The sequence below is a fragment of the Amphiura filiformis genome, chromosome 18 (assembly GCF_039555335.1).
Source record: "Amphiura filiformis chromosome 18, Afil_fr2py, whole genome shotgun sequence".
Lineage (NCBI taxonomy): Eukaryota > Metazoa > Echinodermata > Ophiuroidea > Amphilepidida > Amphiuridae > Amphiura > Amphiura filiformis.
The window spans coordinates 1,541,311-1,563,147 of record NC_092645.1 but is presented as its reverse complement, the minus strand read 5'-3'; the positions used below and the strand labels follow the sequence as shown (position 1 = coordinate 1,563,147).

General features: G+C 36.8%; 1 protein-coding gene across 3 annotated transcripts in view; it reads left to right on the top strand.

Annotated features, from left to right (window-relative positions):
• The window catches only part of LOC140139339 (uncharacterized), an 81,914-nt gene that overhangs the window by 59,622 nt on the left and 455 nt on the right, over window positions 1-21,837 (top strand). Inside the window, exon 6 of one of the 3 annotated variants that reach the window (XM_072161117.1) lies at window positions 8,780-8,863. The exons of the other annotated variants lie outside the window; for them this stretch is intronic. The gene's annotated coding sequence lies outside the window, so the exon portion shown is untranslated. Of the gene's footprint in view, window positions 1-8,779; window positions 8,864-21,837 lie in introns of those variants that run through there. 3 annotated transcript variants of the gene reach the window in all.

Here is a 21,837-nt window from a genome sequence, read left to right as displayed (position 1 = left end):
TATGTCAATTGTGTAATTTCAGGTTCACCATAGCAGCTCAAAAACAAACATGAAGCCACAATATCGCTATTTAAGTCTTGCTGGGTTAGCGGGTAGATCAGCCCTACAATGAGGAATGCAAGTTCAAGTGTATCGCTAATTTAAGAAATGGATGCTTGAATTGTGATCGGTAGAGTGATATTTCAGTGTCAAAGAGACAGTAGCCAATATTCGCAAATAATCAATGTCAGCCAACTTGTGACAAGTGAACTAACAGAGGACTGATTCAAGAACAAAGTGTAATAATTGCTAAGAGCCTGCAGATGCAGGATGCCTTGAATCCAATAAACAAGTTGGTATACCCTGACTTCAATATTTTGTCAGAGTTGAGCACTTTGAATGCCTATACACTAGCAATTAGACTACAAGAAGCATGCCATTAAGTACTCCGAGCTCTGTTAAGCTTTGGTCAATCAAATCCAGATAGATGGTCATGCCTACCAGACTATGAAGTCAGTCTGGATGATCTAGCACTAGCATCATATTTCACACATTGTCTTTGGTAAGGAGGAACAAGAAAATGTTGATTTTCCAAGTGACACTTTATTGACAGTGATGATGCAGAGCCTGAGCCAAACAGAGCTGATATTGCTTCCACTTGCAAACAATGGAGGTCAAATGGAGACCTAACACATATGTATTTTCAAGTCGCTGAGCCATGAACCGCTACTTGGATGACATTATCTCAATCTCCAACACTCGCTCGATAGAGCAGACAATGTTGTCACCGCAGAACTTAACGATACATAAAAGCTGCTGGTCACAAGCTCAATGCCATGATAGGTAAGTGACCACATGGTCGATGGGTCTAGGCGTAGCGTAGCAAGAAATACAATGACCACTGGCTAATGGCTATGTCGAAAATTCAAGGCTTACATCTGCAGTCTCTTAGCAACACCTTCTCTCTCTCTCGCTCTCTTTCTGATTCTCGCATTTTTCTCTAGCCCTTCAGCCGATTCGGTTTTGGATGCTCCTTGTTTATTCTTTCGGATCCATGAGTTAGAAACAGTAGCATTGAAAGTAGCTTTGTAAAAAGTGTTCCCCGATGCAATTGTCCATGTAAATTTCGTCCTTTATAGTCATTTTTGACATCAAATTCTGCTTCTGTTTCTTTTAGAAGGTATCTGTTTTTGCACGTATGTCAGTGTATGTCCTAAATATTTTCGTTCATATCCCAATTGAATTGCCCGACTTTATCAAACCAATCTTCAGATTTTTGAGTAGAGATTTGAATTGGTCATAGTCAGCGAGGATTCTTTTGCCCAGAGATTATGCTGTCATCAGACACTCTTCTTGATCCAGTCCTCTGTCATTTCACTTGCCTCAATTTGGCTGGCACCATATTGTTCCCCTTAGCCCTTGGACACTGAAATATTATTCTACCGATCCCAAAGGATCCATTTCTTAGATTAGCGAAAGCCTTAACCATGCATTCCTCGCTGTAGAGCTGAACTACCCGGTGATCCAGCAACACTTTAGCGATATTATGGCTTCATATTTGCTTTTCCGCTGTTATATGGTGAGCTGTTATGAAGCTGAAATGACACAATTGACACCATATACAGTCGTGCCTACCAATAATATAAAAACAAATGCCTTGGTGCGGTACATTTAACATAATGGTGCCTCATGTACCATTATAAAATGTATTATCTGAGGTGATTATTGCCACTATTAATCATATCGCTTAATAAAGTAGAGATTCATAGGCTGCGAAATGAAAACACCTAAAAAGACACATTAGTCAATATATCAATATAAATGGCTCACTGTCCGCAGAAAGTCTTTTTTTAAAAGGTGATTTTGGCGGCCATTTTGAATTTGTACTATTATCTAACCTAAATATTCATTCGGCCATTATAGAAATGGTAGATTTGGAATTAGCAGCCTCGAAAACATATAGGAAGACATATTACTTGGTGCTTCTGGCCTAAACCTATACAAAAGTGGCAAAATCTTGAAAAAACACCTATTTTGGCGGCCATTTTGAATTTTAGCCATCTAGATATTCATATGGCCATTATATTAATGGCAGATATGGAATCAGCAGCCTCAAAAACATATAGAAAGACATATTACTTGGTGCTTTTGGCCTAAAACTATACTAATAGTGGTAAAATCCTAAAAACACCTATTTTGGCGGCCATTTTGAATTTTCGTCAAAACCCGATATAAGACTTCATCTGGTGAATTTTTTTTGACAGATTCTTTTTCCTGATGAAATTTGGCCATAGAAAAACTGCTTCCTGAAAAAAATTTGGGTCAGTGCCCACCCCTATTACTAGTACTTTAAAACTTGCTTGATTTATTGTTGTTAATGAATTATGTACGTTTTACAAAAGTGTTGTTGTTTCAGCCCAAGAACCACAGGATCCACAAAAGTATATCTGTGATATTTGAAATTGTGAATTCTCCTTCTCGCTATGAATTGATCAATGCAGTTTTCGCCAAAGCTCACTACCATTCGCAAAATGCTGCAAACTGCCAAATGCAAAAGTCCATAATTGCATTTAAATTTCCATAGGGCTTGCGGATCTTGAGTTTAAGGCAAATAATATAACCAGAACGAAATTTTGAGAATTGTCCCCCTTATGTGAAAATACGCGTAAATATATCGCACGAGCAAATATGCGAGGCTAGCGCGTAAATTGCACAGACATACCTACATACAAGTCCGCCTAACTAATATTATGATATAAAATTCTGACATTTTTATTGTACATATTGACGTACACAGTACATTAAATATACTTATTTTATAGCTTTGAATATTGTCGCGGTCAATTTAATCAAGGTGGAGACTGTTTTGTATTCAAATAAATTGATTTTTTTTAATCATCAATCCATTATTAACCAAACATGCGTCATTTTTACTTGCTCATTAATTCAATGGATTAATTTTACAACCCAATTACTTTTTTTATTTCCTTCAGAAACAAGTATTTATATTTGAAATTAGTTAAATGTTCTGTTTGAATGAAAATAACTATTGAATATTTTCCGTTCACTGTTTAGTTTTATGCACATTTGATACGCGATGCACATTTGTACGCAGCCTTACTCATGGTGATTGTGGTTCTAGAATTAAGCAATTTGACAGGTATTAATATTTGGACTAGTGGAACTTGTTAAGACTAAAAAATACAATAGTCATTTTATGCATTTTGGTGGCCATTTTGAAATATCAAGGTCAAGGTGACTATTTGGATTTTGTAAGTTGTTCAGTTGAATTTGTCATGTCAGAAAACATATCACTTGACACATAAATCATTGGAATTGGGCAATCGTAACTGTTTATAATAACATGCACTTTTGCGATAATGCATTCGCGTTAATACACGTGCCCGAAGATGTTCATAACGGTTTCGTTCATTTAAGGTTATTAGCTATTTTAAACTGTTGTGATTTGGTAGTTCACAACATCTTACGAATGGTATTGAGCTTTAGCCAAAATTGCAAATTTGCATTGCTCAATTCATAGCGAGCGTGTAGAAGAATTAAAATATCACAGATATACTTTTATAGGTGATGCGGTTCTTGAGTTAGTTCTATAGAGGGCTGAAACAACAACACTTTTGTAAAACGTACATAACTCATTTAACAACAATAAATTAAAGCCGATATAAACATCAAGGTGTTATTTCTCAATAATATATTAATCTAGAAAATGAAAATCGATTTTTAGGTTGCTTCGACCAACAATACCTCGTCTACCCTTAAAACAACAGGGATGTATGTACTCACAAAAGTAACGTGATTTTTTTCTGAAAAAAAAAACACTTTTACTTATCAAAATTATACTTAAACTGAATGAGAATGAAAGATAGGATTTTGTATTTTGACTATCCAATATTGTGTCATAATGGATGGGCTGGCCAATAATATTTTTATCATAGTGTGCAACGGCATCCACTACTCAAAATATTGGCCAGCCCATCCATTATGACACGATATTGGATAGGCAGAAGACAAAATCCTATCTTTTATTCTCTAACTGAATGACACATAACCCAAACAAATGTTGCTTTATTGTCACAAACGATTCATCATAAGTACCCTAAGCACAATGCTTCATTAACTCTAGACTTAATATTTTTAAAGAATAATTTGCATTACATCTACTTTGAGCAGAACGGATACTTAATACTTGTATGCAGTTTGAATTGTATAGATGCATTTACGTAATGTGTACTTATATAAAACCTCTCCGCGTTTAATATAAAGAAGATTTGTAATTTATTCTATTAATAACTCAACACGTTTCATCATCTGTAGTTTTCTATTTAATGACAAAAGCGAGGATCTAAAAAGGGAAATAGAAAAGATAGGGAAACGTTAGAGGAGAGTAAAAGAATATGTATCAAAGAGATGGAGCAAATATCACTTTAGTTACCTTGGTTACAAAGAGCAAACTTACACTGCAAAAACAATGTTTAGCCTTTAAACACTTAAAAAAAACAAGCAAACAAAACAACACAACCCTATTTTTCTCTCATTTAGAAATAGAAATACTTGTTATAATTAGGGGGGTGTGATAATTCCATTTTTTTCTGGGGCCCCCCCTCAAAATATGGTGTTGACCTCTCTGAACAAGAATATAATCATTTTAATCCAATTTGAGCAGTGCAACCCCCTGTACATGCCCTCTGAAAGTTTTTTAACAAGGTTTCCGAATTCGGCAGCCTTGCATAATGCTTAATACAGACAGTGAAAACAAAATCGATGAATTAGAAATTATAACTGTGTATTTGACAATTTTGTGTATTGTAAAGGTTAAACCTGAATCAAAGCTAACTTCTTTGAGTGTACAAATGCTAATTTAACCCACTTTTGTGTATATTTAAGTCCATGTAACAACAAATTGTCATAGGCCTAAATGTATGTAGGCCTATGCTATACCAGACATGAAAAGGACTCTTCACACTTGTTCAGTATGAATTAAAGCCATGGTCTGGTTCAAGTTATTTAGAATATACATCTTAGGTCACATTATTAAAGGAGAAGTTTCATATTGAATTACTGTGTTGTAGCATAAAGCTTATTGCAAGTCTGATGTCACCAGTTTTAGGGCGGGACAGCGATTCAGCATGAGATCTCCAGCTCTACTAGCTACTGTTTCAGATTCATCAACAATTGCAGGGCTATACATCAGATGGGCTGTTTTAGATTCATCAAAACCTGGCCTGGTACTGTCAAATAGGGCTCCTGCTGAACTTGCAGCTGATGTAAATGGTGCGCCTCCCATGGTCTTGAGCTCATTTTGAGGTCCTTTTTTTGCCATCTACTGTGAGATTTATGATCTCTTTGGTTTCCAGACCTTCTTTTCTGAGTTCTTCCATTGTTCTTTCTGTATACAAGAGTTCATGCTGCTCTTATTTCAGGAAATTTGTCTCTTCATGGTCATCTGTCTATATGAGATCAGCAGATTTTCCCTTGACTTGGACAGATGATGCACTGGCAAGTTGTTTTGCCCTTCTCCTTGATCATAGTTCACAAACCCAACGCTACGTTTAGCTGTAGTATTATGGATTGGGACCTGATCAAGCCCCTGTGTGTCCATTTGAGAAAGAATAGGCTTATCTTTACATTCACCAAAGCCAAAGATATCATATTTTGCTTCTGGAAACCTGCAGACATATATGTAGCATCCCTAGTAGCTTCAGGTGTATGCCTATTATTTTAGCTTCACTATCCTCATCTTAAATGTATCTGACTTGCAGGACCCTTTCCATGCATAGGCTATAAGAAAGCTGGTGCAAAGACATTCAGCGGATAAGATTCTCTAGATCAAAATGAAACAACCATCATAGTTTGCTGTTAAGCTGGCATGAGTATGGAGTAATGGTGTTTGTTGGTGGCGTTAAAGGCAGGAATGAGAAGGCTAAGGAAAGTGTAATGATCCAATCAAAGCTTCAGCAGAATATAATGATTCTCAAGTAGGCCTATAGATCCAAAATACACATATAATAGGCCTACATCACAGGCAAGCTGGATGGATCATACATGGAAATGATGCAATGTCATCTATATAGATTATAGAGAATTTATAGCATACACCTTGGTCTTAAAATCTGCACAAAATTAAGTATACGATGAATACTTAGGCCTATTAACTACAAATAATTATGGTCATGTATATAGGCCTATATTTCATAGAAGCCTCTATAACAAACACAAAGAGGGTCAAATAAATATATCTTGATCCAAAAGACACCTAAATGTAAGTAAATAAACATAAACAAACACCATCATTTGATATGAGGCCAAATTAACATGATATTACCATTCATATGTCGTCTGCTCTGTACTAATGTATATGCAAGCCTTCCGAATTCGGAAACCTTGTCACAAAATTTTCAAGGGGCATGTACAGGGGGGTTCTGCAACTTTTTTTCAGAAATTTTTTTCATATTCTAGTTTCACAATGGTCATACCATAATTTGAAGGGGCCCAAAATAAAAAGTTCATTTTCGCAAAATAACACACCCCCCTATTATAATATGGCTTTAACAATGGTCTGTAAATTCCTCAGCGTGCGCCTTCTTAAGTTTCGTGTGCGTGTCGTCGACGTATCGATACCACTACAACGAGGGTGAGGTGCTGTTCAATGGCTATTTGTTTTAAATGTTCATGTATAAGTTTCACACAATCGGCGAAACGGACGAGCCCATATAATGAAAGACAAAGATAAAAATACTAGTTTGCGTCTGACGTCATCTGTCAATCAAAGTCGAGCACGGGTTGTTTACAAGTGTCGTGATGATATAAGTTGCTGAACACGGCGGTAAAACCGGGCGCGTTATTGTTAATTTTGCACCTTCAAACATACAAACCATCTCAAAAGTTAGGTATTTATACTAGGAAACTTTCTTTCGCGAAGGCACCATGTCAACAATGCCTAGAAAACTTGCTTTTTGCCTTGTAAAAGTACGTAATTTTGCGCCATTCACTGCTATTCCTTTTCTCCGATCAGCACCAGATAAATCGACCATCCTTTTACGCGCTAATTAACCAATCAAGGATCGTAGAGAATGTGATTGACAGTGACGTCAGACGCAAACTAGTCTTTTTATCTTTGTCTTCAATTATAGCTGCTCTATGGATTTGCTGGTAAGTATGTGCCATTATAAACAAAACACGTGCAGCGGAAGACACACGTCAAGGAGTTTGACAACATGGGCCACAGACAACTGCGTTCTTTGTCTTGACTGTATAGTCCGGAGGACTGTGGCATGCCATATATTGTGTCGTGCATTTTTAATGATTAAAACATCCCACCTATTTAGATACCTTCTATAGGTCCCAAAGAGCAAAAAAAGCCTTGATGGAAAAATCTGAGGTGTGGCAGAGGGCGGCCATCTTGGTTTTCAAAATGGCCGCCGTTTTGATATTTATTTTACTATAACCCAAGTTGTGAATATCATATGAGGCTAGTTTTGGTGGCAATACCCACATTTCCAATACCTATGAGTCCAATAAACGTGGTGCCAGCTTGCTAGAGGAACAATAAGACTGGCGGCCATCTTGATTTTCAAAATGGCTGTCATTTTCAAATTTTTTACTATAACTTGAGTTGTGAACAATGAGGTAGAAAGGATAGAGTGCCCTGCTCGCCGAATCTGTGAAGCAGGTTTGGGTCCCGGTTTGGGTGCTGTATAAATACACAAAGTTGAACAAATCATGTATTAAAACGCATTAAATGTCCCAGTATACCATTGTTTTTATCAAAAATTTGCTGAATTATAAAGGCAAGCACGCCTGAATCTGGTATATCACCAGTGTTGCCACGCTAAACAACTCTACCACTTTACAAAATTTCGCCTTCAGTGGTCATGGTGGTAAAGTTGTTTAGCGTCCGCATGGCAACGGGCGAATGAACTAGATTTAGGAGCGTGCCTGCCTTTATTATTCAGCAATTTTTGATAAAAAATGGCACACAGTAAAGTTGAATATGCTAAAACAAGTAATTTATTTAATTTTTTTTAATCCATACATGCTAGAGTAAATTCAGTTCCCATTTTAGTTGCATTTGATGCTGATTTTGTTAGGTCCCTTCTGTTCATAATGACGTATTCAGGAGGGCGCACCACCAAAGCACTCCACGATTTATGTACCAGTGAAATTCGGTTAAAATAGTCCACCGCTTATTTCAGCTTGTTGCGGCTTTATTTTCTATAGATATTGTCAAAATTCGCTCGTTTTCAGCTCATTTGCTTCCGACAAGTGTCTGCATGAAAGAATCTGAGAAAAATCCCAATATTTTATTTCAGAGGTGAAGTTTTGGCGCGAATTTGAACAACGTCCGGTTTCAAAAATTGAGTGATTTTTTAGGGTTAAATTTGCACCTTTTTTCTTTGCGGCCAAATAGCAAAAAAAGTAGATGGTCACCAATATATTCTGTTAAAAGAATAATATTCTACACGTGATCAGCTTTAATTTGATACCAAACTTTTGATCTATATTACGTTTTTGCAGTGACAAAACGCCATCCAAACGTGCGTATTTTCCTGTGTTATCCAGTGCGCTCTCTCAGTGTGTGATTGTCAATGAAACGGCAACGTACCAGTTCGAGCTCAGCGATCTATGTTTTTCTACGTCATTGGCCACACCTCAGATTTTTCCATCAAGACTTTTCTTGCTCTTTGGGACCTATAGAAGGTATCTAGATAGGTGGGATGTTTTAATCATTCAAATCCCACGGCTGACCACAGTCTCCCGGACTAGTATGCTTTTTCAACAGGCACAGATGTAAATAGTGCGGTGACGTCGTATGACCGAAGTGTACGTGTACTCATTTTCAATCTTTGACGTAGCCAAACCTCCTCCGTTTACAGACGGTCGAATTAATCTCAGACGTGGTATACCACAGCTAAGACTTGTTCAACAGTTTTTTGATGATTTTTTCGGAAATATACCGATTTAGAACGCCTAATTTCAATATGTTAATGAGAAAAATATGAGTTGTTACCTGACACCTGAATTTTGATTGGGTAAAGTGGGGGAGGGGGGGTGAGGCTGTCAATCAGGTTACCCACTTTTAAATGTCATGGTAGTTAATCTACATTATGTGCTAACGAGGGCAGATGAGGTTGTTAATCGGGTCACCAAACTTTGCAATCACACAGCCATGATAATGTTGGATACTAAAACCAATTAGCGAAAATGACTTTGGGTCGCTTCATTGGCCGTATTCAAAAGGAACAACAAATTCTTCTGGTTTGTTTTTGTTTGTTTGATTGTATGTTTTTGGTTTTGTTTTGCTTTGCTTTGCTTTGTTGTTTTTTTTCGCCGACAATGTACATACGTGTTTTACTGGGTATTATAAAACTTGATTGTATTTTTATTCCAAAATTAATTTCAAACATACGTAATTGTGTTCACTAAATTGTCCGTTTTCTGATGTTTTAGTGGAAGCAATATTTAAGATAAATAGCGCCATCAGTGTTCACATTTAGTTAACAATGACTAGTTCTATAATTAGGGGTGGGCACACAAGGACTTTTTTCTGCAAAATTACACAGGAACCAGTTTTTCTATGGCCAAATTGCATCAGGAAAAAGAATCTGTCAAAAAAAATTTCACCAGATGAAGTCTTATATCGGGTTTTGACGAAAATTCAAAATGGCCGCCAAAATAGGTGTTTTTAGGGATTTTACCACTATTAGTATAGTTTTAGGCCAAAAGCACCAAGTAATATGTCTTTCTATATGTTTTTGAGGCTGCTGATTCCATATCTGCCATTAATATAATGGCCATATGAATATCTAGATGGCTAAAATTCAAAATGGCCACCAAAATAGGTGTTTTTTCAAGATTATGCCACTTTCTGTATAGTTTTAGGTCAAATGCACCAAGTAATATGTCTTTATATATGTTTTTGAGGCCGCTGATTCCAAATCTGCCATTAATATAATGGCCATATGTATATCTAGATGGCTAAAATTCAAAATGGCCCCCAAAATAGGTGTTGTTTTTCAAGTTTATGCTACTTTTTGTATAGTTTTAGGCCAAAAGCACCAAGTAATATGTCTTTCCATATGTTTTTGACGCCGCTGATTCCATATAATTTATATAATGGTCATATGAATATCTAGATCAAATATGGCACAAATTTTAAATGGCCGCCAAAAAGATCACCTTTTTAAAGAATTTGCTGACAGGGACCCATTTATATTGAGTGATAAAAATATGTCTTTTTAGGTGTTTTCATGTCGCAGACTATGAATCTCTACTTGATAATAATCACATTTGATTAATGATTGTGGCAATATCTGATAATATATTCATAATGGTACAAGAGGCACCATTATGGCAAATGTACTGCACCAAGGTTTTTTAGTACGCATAACTGTATGTCAATTGTGTAATTTCAGGTTCACCATAGCAGCTCAAAAACAAACATGAAGCCACAATATCGCTATTTAAGTCTTGCTGGGTTAGCGGGTAGATCAGCCCTACAATGAGGAATGCAAGTTCAAGTGTATCGCTAATTTAAGAAATGGATGCTTGAATTGTGATCGGTAGAGTGATATTTCAGTGTCAAAGAGACAGTAGCCAATATTCGCAAATAATCAATGTCAGCCAAATTGTGACAAGTGAACTAACAGAGGACTGATTCAAGAACAAAGTGTTGCTAAGAGCCTGCAGATGCAGGATGCATGCCGTGAATCCAATAAACAAGTTGGTATACCCTGACTTCAATATTTTGTCAGAGTTGAGCACTTTGAATGCCTATACACTAGCAATTAGACTACAAGAAGCATGCCATTAAGTACTCCGAGCTCTGTTAAGCTTTGGTAAATCAAATCCAGATAGATGGTCATGCCTACCAGACTATGAGGTCAGTCTGGATGATCTAGCACTAGCATCATATTTCACACATTGTCTTTGGTAAGGAGGAACAAGAAAATGTTGATTTTCCAAGTGACACTTTATTGACAGTGATGATGCAGAGCCTGAGCCAAACAGAGCTGATATTGCTTCCACTTGCAAACGATGGAGGTCAAATGGAGACCTAACACATATGTATTTTCAAGTCGCTGAGCCATGAACCGCTACTTGGATGACATTATCTCAATCTCCAACACTCGCTCGATAGAGCAGACAATGTTGTCACCGCAGAACTTAACGATACACAAAAGCTGCTGGTCACAAGCTCAATGCCATGATAGGTAAGTGACCACATGGTCGATGGGTCTAGGCGTAGCGTAGCAAGAAATACAATGACCACTGGCTAATGGCTATGTCGAAAATTCAAGGCTTACATCTGCAGTCTCTTAGCAACACCTTCCTCTCTCTCTCGCTCTCTTTCTGATTCTCGCATTTTTCTCTCGCCCTTCAGCCGATTCGGTTTTGGATGCTCCTTGTTTATTCTTTCGGATCCATGAGTTAGAAACAGTAGCATTGAAAGTAGCTTTGTAAAAAGTATTCCCCGATGCAATTGTCCATGTAAATTTCGTCCTTTATAGTCATTTTTGACATCAAATTCTGCTTTTGTTTCTTTTAGAAGGTATCTGTTTTTGCACGTATGTCAGTGCATGTCCTAAATATTTTCGTTCATATCCCAATTGAATTGCCGACTTTATCAAACCAATCTTCAGATTTTTGAGTAGAGATTTGAATTGGTCATAGTCAGCGAGGATTCTTTTGCCCAGAGATTATGCTGTCATCAGACACTCTTCTTGATCCAGTCCTCTGTCATTTCACTTGCCTCAATTTGGCTGGCACCATATTGTTCCCCTTAGCCCTTGGACACTGAAATATTATTCTACCGATCCCAAAGGATCCATTTCTTAGAATAGCGAAAGCCTTAACCATGCATTCCTCGCTGTAGAGCTGAACTACCCGGTGATCCAGCAACACTTTAGCGATATTATGGCTTCATTTTTGCTTTTCCGCTGTTATATGGTGAGCTGGTATGAAGCTGAAATGACACAATTGACACCATATACAGTCGTGCCTACCAATAATATAAAAAACAAATGCCTTGGTGCGGTACATTTAACATAATGGTGCCTCATGTACCATTATAAAATGTATTATCTGAGGTGATTATTGCCACTATTAATCATATCGCTTAATAAAGTAGAGATTCATAGGCTGCGAAATGAAAACACCTAAAAAGACACATTAGTCAATATATCAATATAAATGGCTCACTGTCCGCAGAAAGTCTTTTTTTAAAAGGTGATTTTGGCGGCCATTTTGAATTTGTACTATTATCTAACCTAAATATTCATTTGGCCATTATAGAAATGGTAGATTTGGAATTAGCAGCCTCGAAAACATATAGGAAGACATATTACTTGGTGCTTCTGGCCTAAACCTATACAAAAGTGGCAAAATCTTGAAAAACACCTATTTTGGCGGCCATTTTGAATTTTAGCCATCTAGATATTCATATAGCCATTATATTAATGGCAGATATGGAATCAGCAGCCTCAAAAACATATAGAAAGACATATTACTTGGTGCTTTTGGCCTAAAACTATACTAATAGTGGTAAAATCCCTAAAAAACACCTATTTTGGCGGCCATTTTGAATTTTCGTCAAAACCCGATATAAGACTTCATCTGGTGAATTTTTTTTTGACAGATTCTTTTTCCTGATGAAATTTGGCCATAGAAAAACTGCTTCCTGAAAAAATTTGGGTCAGTGCCCACCCCTACTATAATTGAAGACCGAATTAAAAAGACTAGTTTGCGTCTGACGTCAGGGCAAAGGCGCGACGTGATTGGTTACTGACCTGCGCAGTACGGCATTTTTGGTCTGGTTGACAGGACGCCATACGCAAACTAGTCTTTTCAATTCGGTCTTCAATTATACATACATCATAACTGTGAGAAAGAGAGTCCATACAATAACATAGATTAAATATATAGTACAGATTTTACTCATTTTATTTACATTATTATTAGTATATTATACTAATAATTAAATAGTTACTTTTTTTTCAACCCTGTAATTTCTCATTATGAATGTTCAACATGTGCAGCATTGAAAATACATAAGAAGGATACCGATATCAACATCATAATTATTTATACATTGAGAAAATACATAATTTATATCTACAAGTTTTAACGACTGTTTTTATTCGCCTCTTTTGTTGTAGAAGTCTCGTATTGGTGAGTCTGTTTAAAATGGGAAACCGAGTGCAAAGACACAACAGTAATTATTACTTCAGAAAAATGGGGTTGTAGAATTTGAAACCTGAATTATTGGAAAAGTCGTCCCAAGAAGTACTTTGATCAGGTAATGGAAATGTGCTTAATTAAGTGCTGTTTTTGTTTTTGTTTTGTTTTTAAAGTGCATTGAAAAAAAAAGTAATGTTCATGTATATGTAACGATTATTTTAATCAATACTTGGGTTGGATATTCCAGCGTCCTCTTTACTGCTTCATTACTGCGTCAATTTTGTTTCCTCCTTACGCACATTTTGGTGATCTCTGAGTGATCGCTGACCCAGCCGTCGATCGGGCGTCATGGTATCCAAGCTCCCTCTGTTGACGAAGTACACATCTAAAAACAGTAACTACCCCCCCTCCCCCTTAAATAATGGTCATTATTCAAAAACGGGCTATTTTATTACAAATTTGTAAGATGCGATGGAAGCAGAATTTATTTCTGCGCATTTTGACACCTCATTTGATACGATAGCCCAGAAAACAATAAAACACCGGTCAATTTAATGAAATGAGATCCAGATTTAAAAGTTGCACTTACAACAATACAAAAGCACTCAGACATCCTTACACAGATTTCCTTCCATTATACTGTATACAAATCAATAGATTTTACTGCAACTTTCAAATCTTTGGGTTACATTGATTTAAATGAACGCTGTTACGTCAATATTTAGACAATTGCTACATATGAGGTGTCAAAACGCGCAGAAATAAATTCTGCTTCCAACGCAGGTTACAGATTTGTAATACAATAGCCCGTTTTTGAATAATGGCCATTATTTAAAGGGGTTAGTTACTTTTTTTGAGATGTTTATTTGATGTAAGTGACGATACAAAGATTCTCGTAATTATCGTAAAAAAATGACACGGACCATATTGGTGAATACTGGTTATTACAATTGACTCTGAAACTTGGTCAAAATTCTTCGGCTTAATGGGTCATGGTAATGTCCCACGTAATTATCTTAAACATGTTAAAATACCTGGAAATATTGAAATTACCCAAGTGTTAGGCAATATGACACTTTACCGGGTTCTCGCTACATTTTGTTGCACATATTTTGAGTTATCTTGAGTGAGCATTTGGTGACGAGAATTACAGGCATTATACCGGCTGTCAATATTATTGAAACAATAATTCGGCAACCCATAATCACCAAAAGCCACCGTCCGAGATGTAACCATATGGGTTCGCATCACTACTATTATGATGACATTACAAAATCAACAGCCAGCTTTAATAACACGAGCATGAAGACCGGTTTCGTATTTACACGCAAAATTACTACACGCATTCGTAATTATATTGAAATTTACATCATTTATGCCCGAAAAGATTTTAGTCATCATTTACGCCCGAAAAGTTTTAACAACTGTTTTTATTCGTCTCTTGTAGAAGTCTCTTATCTTAGAATTGGTGAGTCCGTATAAAATGGGATTCCAGCAGGAAACCGAATACATCAGACACATCAAATACTGCAGTAAAATGGGATTGTAGTATTTGATATCTGAACTTAACAGCAAGGCGTATACACAGATTGGAAAAGTACAAATTGCAAGACAGAGTGTCAGGCTTATGTATGTAACAATTGGTTTGATGTACCGTTTGTGGATCAATGATTTTGGGTTTGATTTTTCAGCGTCTTTGTTACTATTCACATGCTCATTGGTGTTCGTTGTTGATGCTTCAGTTGCTTGTCCACCTTTTTTGTTTTCCTCTCCCACGTTTGATAATGTCTGACTGATTGTTGACCCAGCCGTTGACCCGGCACCGTCATATCCAACCTTCCTCCATTGGCGAAGTCTTTGATGTAATTTGAAGATGATTAGAAATCCAAGTGCCGATACCACGGCTGTCGGAATGATCGCAACGAAAATGACGCATACAACATTAGTGAATATGCGCCAACTTGACGGTTGACTACAGTTGTTGCTGAAATTAGGTCGATATTCTTTGGCTAAAAGCGACATGGTGACGTCCCACGTAACTGTCTCAAACAAGCCTGGCAATATTGCAACAACCCAAGTTATAGCAATGAGACGCTTTACCGGTTTCTCACTCCATTTTTTCACGTATTTGGAGTAATCTAGAGCGAGCATTTGGTAGCGATCGAAGCTGATGAGAATAACAGACATAATGCCGGCTGTCTGAAGCGTCATGTTTATAGGAATGATAATTCGGCAACCTATCTCCCCCAAAGGCCACCGCCCAAGAGCACTTGCTATGACCAAATTGATTGGCATCGTTAGTAATGACACTGCAAAATCAACACAAGCAAGATTGAATAACATTAAATCGCTCGGCTTTGCGTTGACTCTATTGTCGGTTGCAAACGCAGAAAGTGTGCCCAAGTTGCCGAAGAAAGCAACGAGTGTGACAAGGGTAGTAACCAACAGATATACTACGTCGATATCGTGACTGGGGGAATTGGGGGTTGCAGACGCGGTCGTTGATAGTATTTCGGTACTCATAGTTATGGTATGTCTATAAAAACAGAAGAGATAATGTTCAAGAATTTCTAGCGCTGTATGACGACAAATTTATTGAGGTCTGATATTAAGTAGGATACAGTTATATCCACGTCTCAGTTTCTAGATCGTGTTCACTACTATAGGAAAATCACGAGGAAACTAGAATCCAGAGAAAATGACAAAGCCATATACATGCCTACCTCAAATGAAGAGTTTTAACTATGTTATTACATACCGCAAGTAAAATAGTGGACTCAATGTTGAGCGTGTTCAGAACTTTAATAATCCGGAATGGATGTTGCAAACCTCCCCATTAGTGTTCAAGAAATAGCCCTGTGGGATTTGTAGCTCACAGTAGTAATATCACAGTAGACATAGTTGAATATCATGTTAGCCATGTATAAATGACATTGTGGAGTAAACGTCTGTGAATACGTGCATATTCGAACTCGTCAATTGTTTTATTTCTGCGATAAAGCTCACGAAATAGCCTTGACTAGTTAGATACATGTATTATACAGCGCTCGACAAGTTCGATGGTAATGTACATACCACTAAACTTACAACATCGTGATAGCAAAACCGAATTTAAATAATACTGTTTGCCGCAACTGATGCAGTGTTGTGTCATACATTTAGTAGTTAAGCTGTCCGTAGAAATGACAGCCTTATAGATAGCGTGCAAAGAAAAATACTCTTATTTGTACGTATCTTAATTAAATTGTAATGCGCATGATCAGTCAATAGTTAACACGAAGCCTAACCTTTGAGTGATGAGCCGGGGTGATGAGTCCTTTATTGTTGTGGAATATCACATCGTTGTTTTGTTACCAATTCGGGTAACGTATTGAAACGACCAGAAGTCAGAGGATGATTTAAGCACTTCCCAGCAAGTCTTGCGGTTAGCACAGCTGTGTGAGTGAACATGGCACCACTGCCCGCCCACTGCATACACACGTGCATGGTTAAATTTGAATTTGGACATATATATTTACAATAAATACACCTTCAAATAGTTGGTCGATTTCACATTTTATGTTATCTACAGAAGGTGTGAATTATCATTCATGCATACATCACTTTAGATCTGAAATCGACCAAATAATGACGACACACGGGCAATTCTAAAACAACATCTTTTGCACAGAGTTCAATGGGATTTGAAAAGTAAAGTGGCAGTTGGAACTCTAGTGATAACACATTTACAGTGCATGATGGGGCTTCCTTAAATCATCCTCTGGTATTGAAACGACCAGAAGAAGTTAAGAGTGACACGTCAAAAGTAATGTTGCTATCAAATGCAAAGTGGTTACAGTCCAAACAGATCTTACCGGGCCAAATTGTATGGCGAAGAAGCATTGAAAAGTCGAGTACCAATGCGGCAATGTCCATGAACCTAAGGCTGGAAAGATCGTTTGCAGCATGCAGCGTTAAATGATTTTAATTCTAGTTTATTAAGACTAAACTAGAGTAAGAGAGACTGCAAACCGTGCTGGGATTCGTTCAAATATTGGTTTAATCCAATCTTGCGGTGTCTACAAGGTCAGATAAATTCAAACCAACTTAATTGGAGTTAGACAATTGAATATAAGAACAAGTTAAGTGTCAGTATTGGGAACACGTGTCCATCTGCATTCAAATTTAGTTGCGCCGAACTGCGGTACTACGTTGATATGTAGGTGTAATGAATAGACGATAGAACTTCTGCTCGCGCGTAAATAGAGCCAGCTACGTTATCCCAACACAGGTTGGATACTAAGTGTGTGTACTAATCATAGTAGAGAGGGTAGACTCAAAGCAGGTGAATCATATATGCAAGCAAGATCATCTTTATCAAGCAAAATCATATCCTCAAATGAATGTTAATTTGATTCACAATGCAATTGCTGTAGATTGTACCATGATTACGTCAATTAGAAGAACAGATACAGTGTGCAGTGACTGCGTTGGCTGTTACGACGCCCAATATCGCGGAATTCGTTTTCAGCATGCTAAACAGTATTGATGTTGTGAAAAAGATTATCCAACAACATCATAAGCCGCCGACGAGTAATATGGTATATTGTCTCTTAATTATCATTGCCAATAGTGGCTACATCCGCCAAGGTCATACAATAAACCAACTTTTAAAAGCTATTATATATAGTTCTCAATTCTTAGAGCATAATGTGGTGAGTCCGCAATGCATCTAGTGCTCAATCACAGTGAAATAAAATAATGAAATGGGCGTATCCACATGACGAGCGCCACATACACATTTATATATATTAATTAAAATGACATAGGCTAAGAAACTTACAGTTAAGGTTAGCAACTATTCTAAACTGGTGCGATTTGGTAGTTCATAGCATCTTGCGAATGGTAGTGAGCTTTGGCAAAAATTTCATTGATCATTTTCAAAGCGAGTGTGGAGACGAATTTTTCTAATATCACAGATATACTTTTGTAGGTCCTGTGGTTCTTGAGTTATGTTGTAAAGAGGGCTGAAACAACACGTTTGTAAAACGTACATAACTCATTCACAACAATAAATCAAGCAAATTTTCAAAGTATATTTGTAGAATGAACTTTTGCAAAGCATCAAAGTGTTATTTTTCAATAATATATTGATTTAGATAATTGGGGGGGAAGCTTCAACCAACAATACCTAGTCTACCCTTAATTAACAGTTAAGGTGATTCGAAGTCTTCAGGCCATTCTGTTCCATGTTTGATAACTTTGCTTACATTTTACAGTTTATTTCTGCGAGGTAATACAATGATCTTTACAGGAAGCCAATGGTCACATCTATTATGTTATTGTAGAGATTTAAACGTGTTTGTAGTAAACATCAAAGAAAAGTTTAAAACTAGTTAACAACACACACGTTTTTGTCTGAATACATCAGCAATTGCAGAGCACCACAAGCGCACAGGACACGATGCTGACTTTGGCAACGTTGAAGTGCACTGCAGAGAAGAAAAACTATTGCCAAGAAAAGTGAGAGAAGCCATTTTCATCAAGAAAGAGACCAGCCCACCCTTAATTGGGACGGGAACTTTCCAGAATCCATGATACTTTACTTCTAGAAACACCTGACAAAAAGTAAAAAAGGACATTTTCAACAGGAAGTAAAGGTCATACATCAGTCATTCACCAGTTTCACACCACTGATGACGGAGTATGGTTTCTCTCAATTTTTTCGGACAAAAACGTGAGTGTTGTTGACTAGTTTAAAATTTTTCTTTGATATTATGTTATTGAGTTATGACAAATAAATAGGTCAAAACGTAAGTTTTCGCTATAGCCCTCCCAGAAAAAATCATGCGCATAGGTGGAAATAAAACCCATTTTAATGAGCCGTGGGATCTCTCGTACACCCCATACCTTTCCCTATGAGTGTGGCCTTTATCTTCCTCAATATATGAGCACAAACACCGCTAACTCAGGTACCGCTCAGACTCCCCATAAGAAATTACAGTTATGCGATTTTGAAGCGATTTTGTCATTTGCGTACTAATTAATGGATGCTTGTGGACTGGCGAAATTGTTTGATACATTTTTAGCTTTTTATTATGTAGGTAGTGAATAACACAAAATATGTTATGATAAGTTAACATAACCATTTTGTGTGTGTGCTCCATAGCAATCGTAGCAGTTAACTTTTTGTACCCCCAAGCTGTGGTTACTGCATTTGTCTATATATCCAATAATATTTCTATCCTCGTTGCCCCACAATACCCACATAGTTTTGTGTTTGAAAATCTCTTTTCAACACACAAAATAATTTTATCAATTGACAAAACTTCAAAATGATTAAATGTATAAAATTGGGGATATTTGTAGTATAATTCTGGCTTCTCATGAGCCTTCAAACGGTACATGTAGATGATTAAAGTTGTTAACGGCTATGATAGATTAATAGGAAGAAAATATTGGATAAAGAATGCGGGCGATTCCGGGCAAATATATTATTAGTGGATTTCATTAATTTTGTTTTCTTTCTCCATGAAATAATACTATTTTCACTGCCTTTATTAGCGCTTTGGTGTAAATTAAATTTTACGAGGTTTTGTTTAGAATGGCGTATTTCTGGCAAATAATGTATATTTTCAGTTTTTTGCTCTTTTTTGATCAGTTTTTAGGTAATTCTCACATTATCATGCATTTATTTACGACAAGTAACTGATGATATACTATGCATTTCCAGGATAGATTAGCTAAATAAACAGTAACTGTGTGTCCTGTATATTAAATATGTTACTTTTTTATGATCCTTAGACCCAGGCGAATAATTTGATATGTTTTCAGTGAATTTGGACCATGTTTAATTTTGGTCCCGGCTGTATGATCATGTAGGGGTTTGGGGGGTCTGTTTTAGGTCACATTGGTCCAATATAGCTAAATAAATTTCTTTAATGAAGAAGGAGGTGGCCTATATGCTTCACCCTAGCAGGGCGTAAGACAATGCGAAACACAAATTAATATATGCGAGGATCGGAAATAAACGATGCAAGCCCGAGAAATTATAATTTTAATGGCGTTATTGGGGCTCGAGCAACCTGGCATATGTAAATATTGAGAGAGAAAAAATCAGGACTCAGCGGGGATTGAACTCCGGTCGCTGGATTACCGGTCCAGAGCTTTACCACTGTACAACCTGAGTTCACAGTCGGTACTCGGGCAATCTCAACTTAAGTCCCCATAATAACTCTCTCATTGAATAATTTTCTGCCAGCTTTTACGCGAACTTGCCGCTTGATCCTTAAATAAGCACATATTTCCAAAATAGAATCAGTCTAAAGTATATCAATTATAATACTCTTTTACTTACGTTAGTAAACACTGAAATCTGATCTTAATTTGATTCTGGACGACCACTGCACGGAAAACCTTATTTGTAGTGTCCATCTTCAATCAATGTCCGTCCTTTTGTACCTTTAATTTCGATCCTATTTCATTATATATGTTATAGTGTTCGTCTCATCCATTTATAAGCGTCAATCTCAAGAACATAATGAAAAAACGGATCAATTTAAGCAAAGTAGTGAAAAACAATTTAAGCAAAGTAGTGAAAAACAGTAATTGTGATTATTCACAAAGTTTGCGATTTGTGCACAAAAAAAAAGAAAGAAAGAAAAAAAAGTCTGAAATTAATTGGCAATTTCTGTAAATTAAATTCAGACTTCCGCTCTCCCCATGGTTCATTTAGAATTGGGTAAATGAATCATGAAAGTAATCCGTCCTTCGGAGGAACGTTAAGCCGTCGGTCCCGTGTGCAGAGGGCCATACCTGTACATGTATTTCGCAGCCAGTTTCGAAAAGAGTAGGGTACTAACCCCTGATTGTTCCCAACCCGTCCTGGTGTTCAAATGGACCCCAATGGAAATAAGCTTCAATAGAGGCTCTCTTGGGTTATCCAGGGTTGTTAAAACCCGAACAAATCAAATAATTTACAGTGGTAGTTAACTTTCAAGTTGGTACGGTCAATATTCTAAAGCTTTATTGGCCATTGCAATTCTGTACAGTTTGCTCTCATTAGATCAAACATTCAAAACATGCGGCTATACAACAAAGATGAAAGGGCGTCCTTTTCATTTTGGTGGTGTTCTTGAATTGCCTTGTGTTGGACTATTACAATGTTAACGGGTGAACTGATTAGCAGTTGTATAAAACTAATTAAACGGGATGTTTAATATTTTCAAACGACATATTTAAGCATGCATGTGATTGTTCAGTTCACTCGTTACGCAGGGTGGGCGACGAAAACTGTTCTGCGGGCACAACCGGCCCAAACTCTTCGGTTTTATTTATTTATTTATTTTTAGTTTTATGATATTAAAAACAGCTTTTTTTGGCCAAAGTGGATTAAATTGTTTAACATATGTTTACTAAAATATTCCGGTTAGGCCATCTTAATTTTAATTTAAAAATCCTGTGTCTCAAAGCTTGTGAGAAATTGAAAACCTAATGCGGAATGCGGTGTTTTTTATTGTATTTTTTTTTTTAATTTTAATTTTTGATGTGTCTGTACAGGATTTCGGACAAGCATATTCGTGCAAAAAATATCCAATGCTGCAAATGTTGGAATAACAGAACATACAAAAAAGTCACTGCTACAAACTATTATTCTTTTATTTTCGTGTCCAAAGTTTGTGA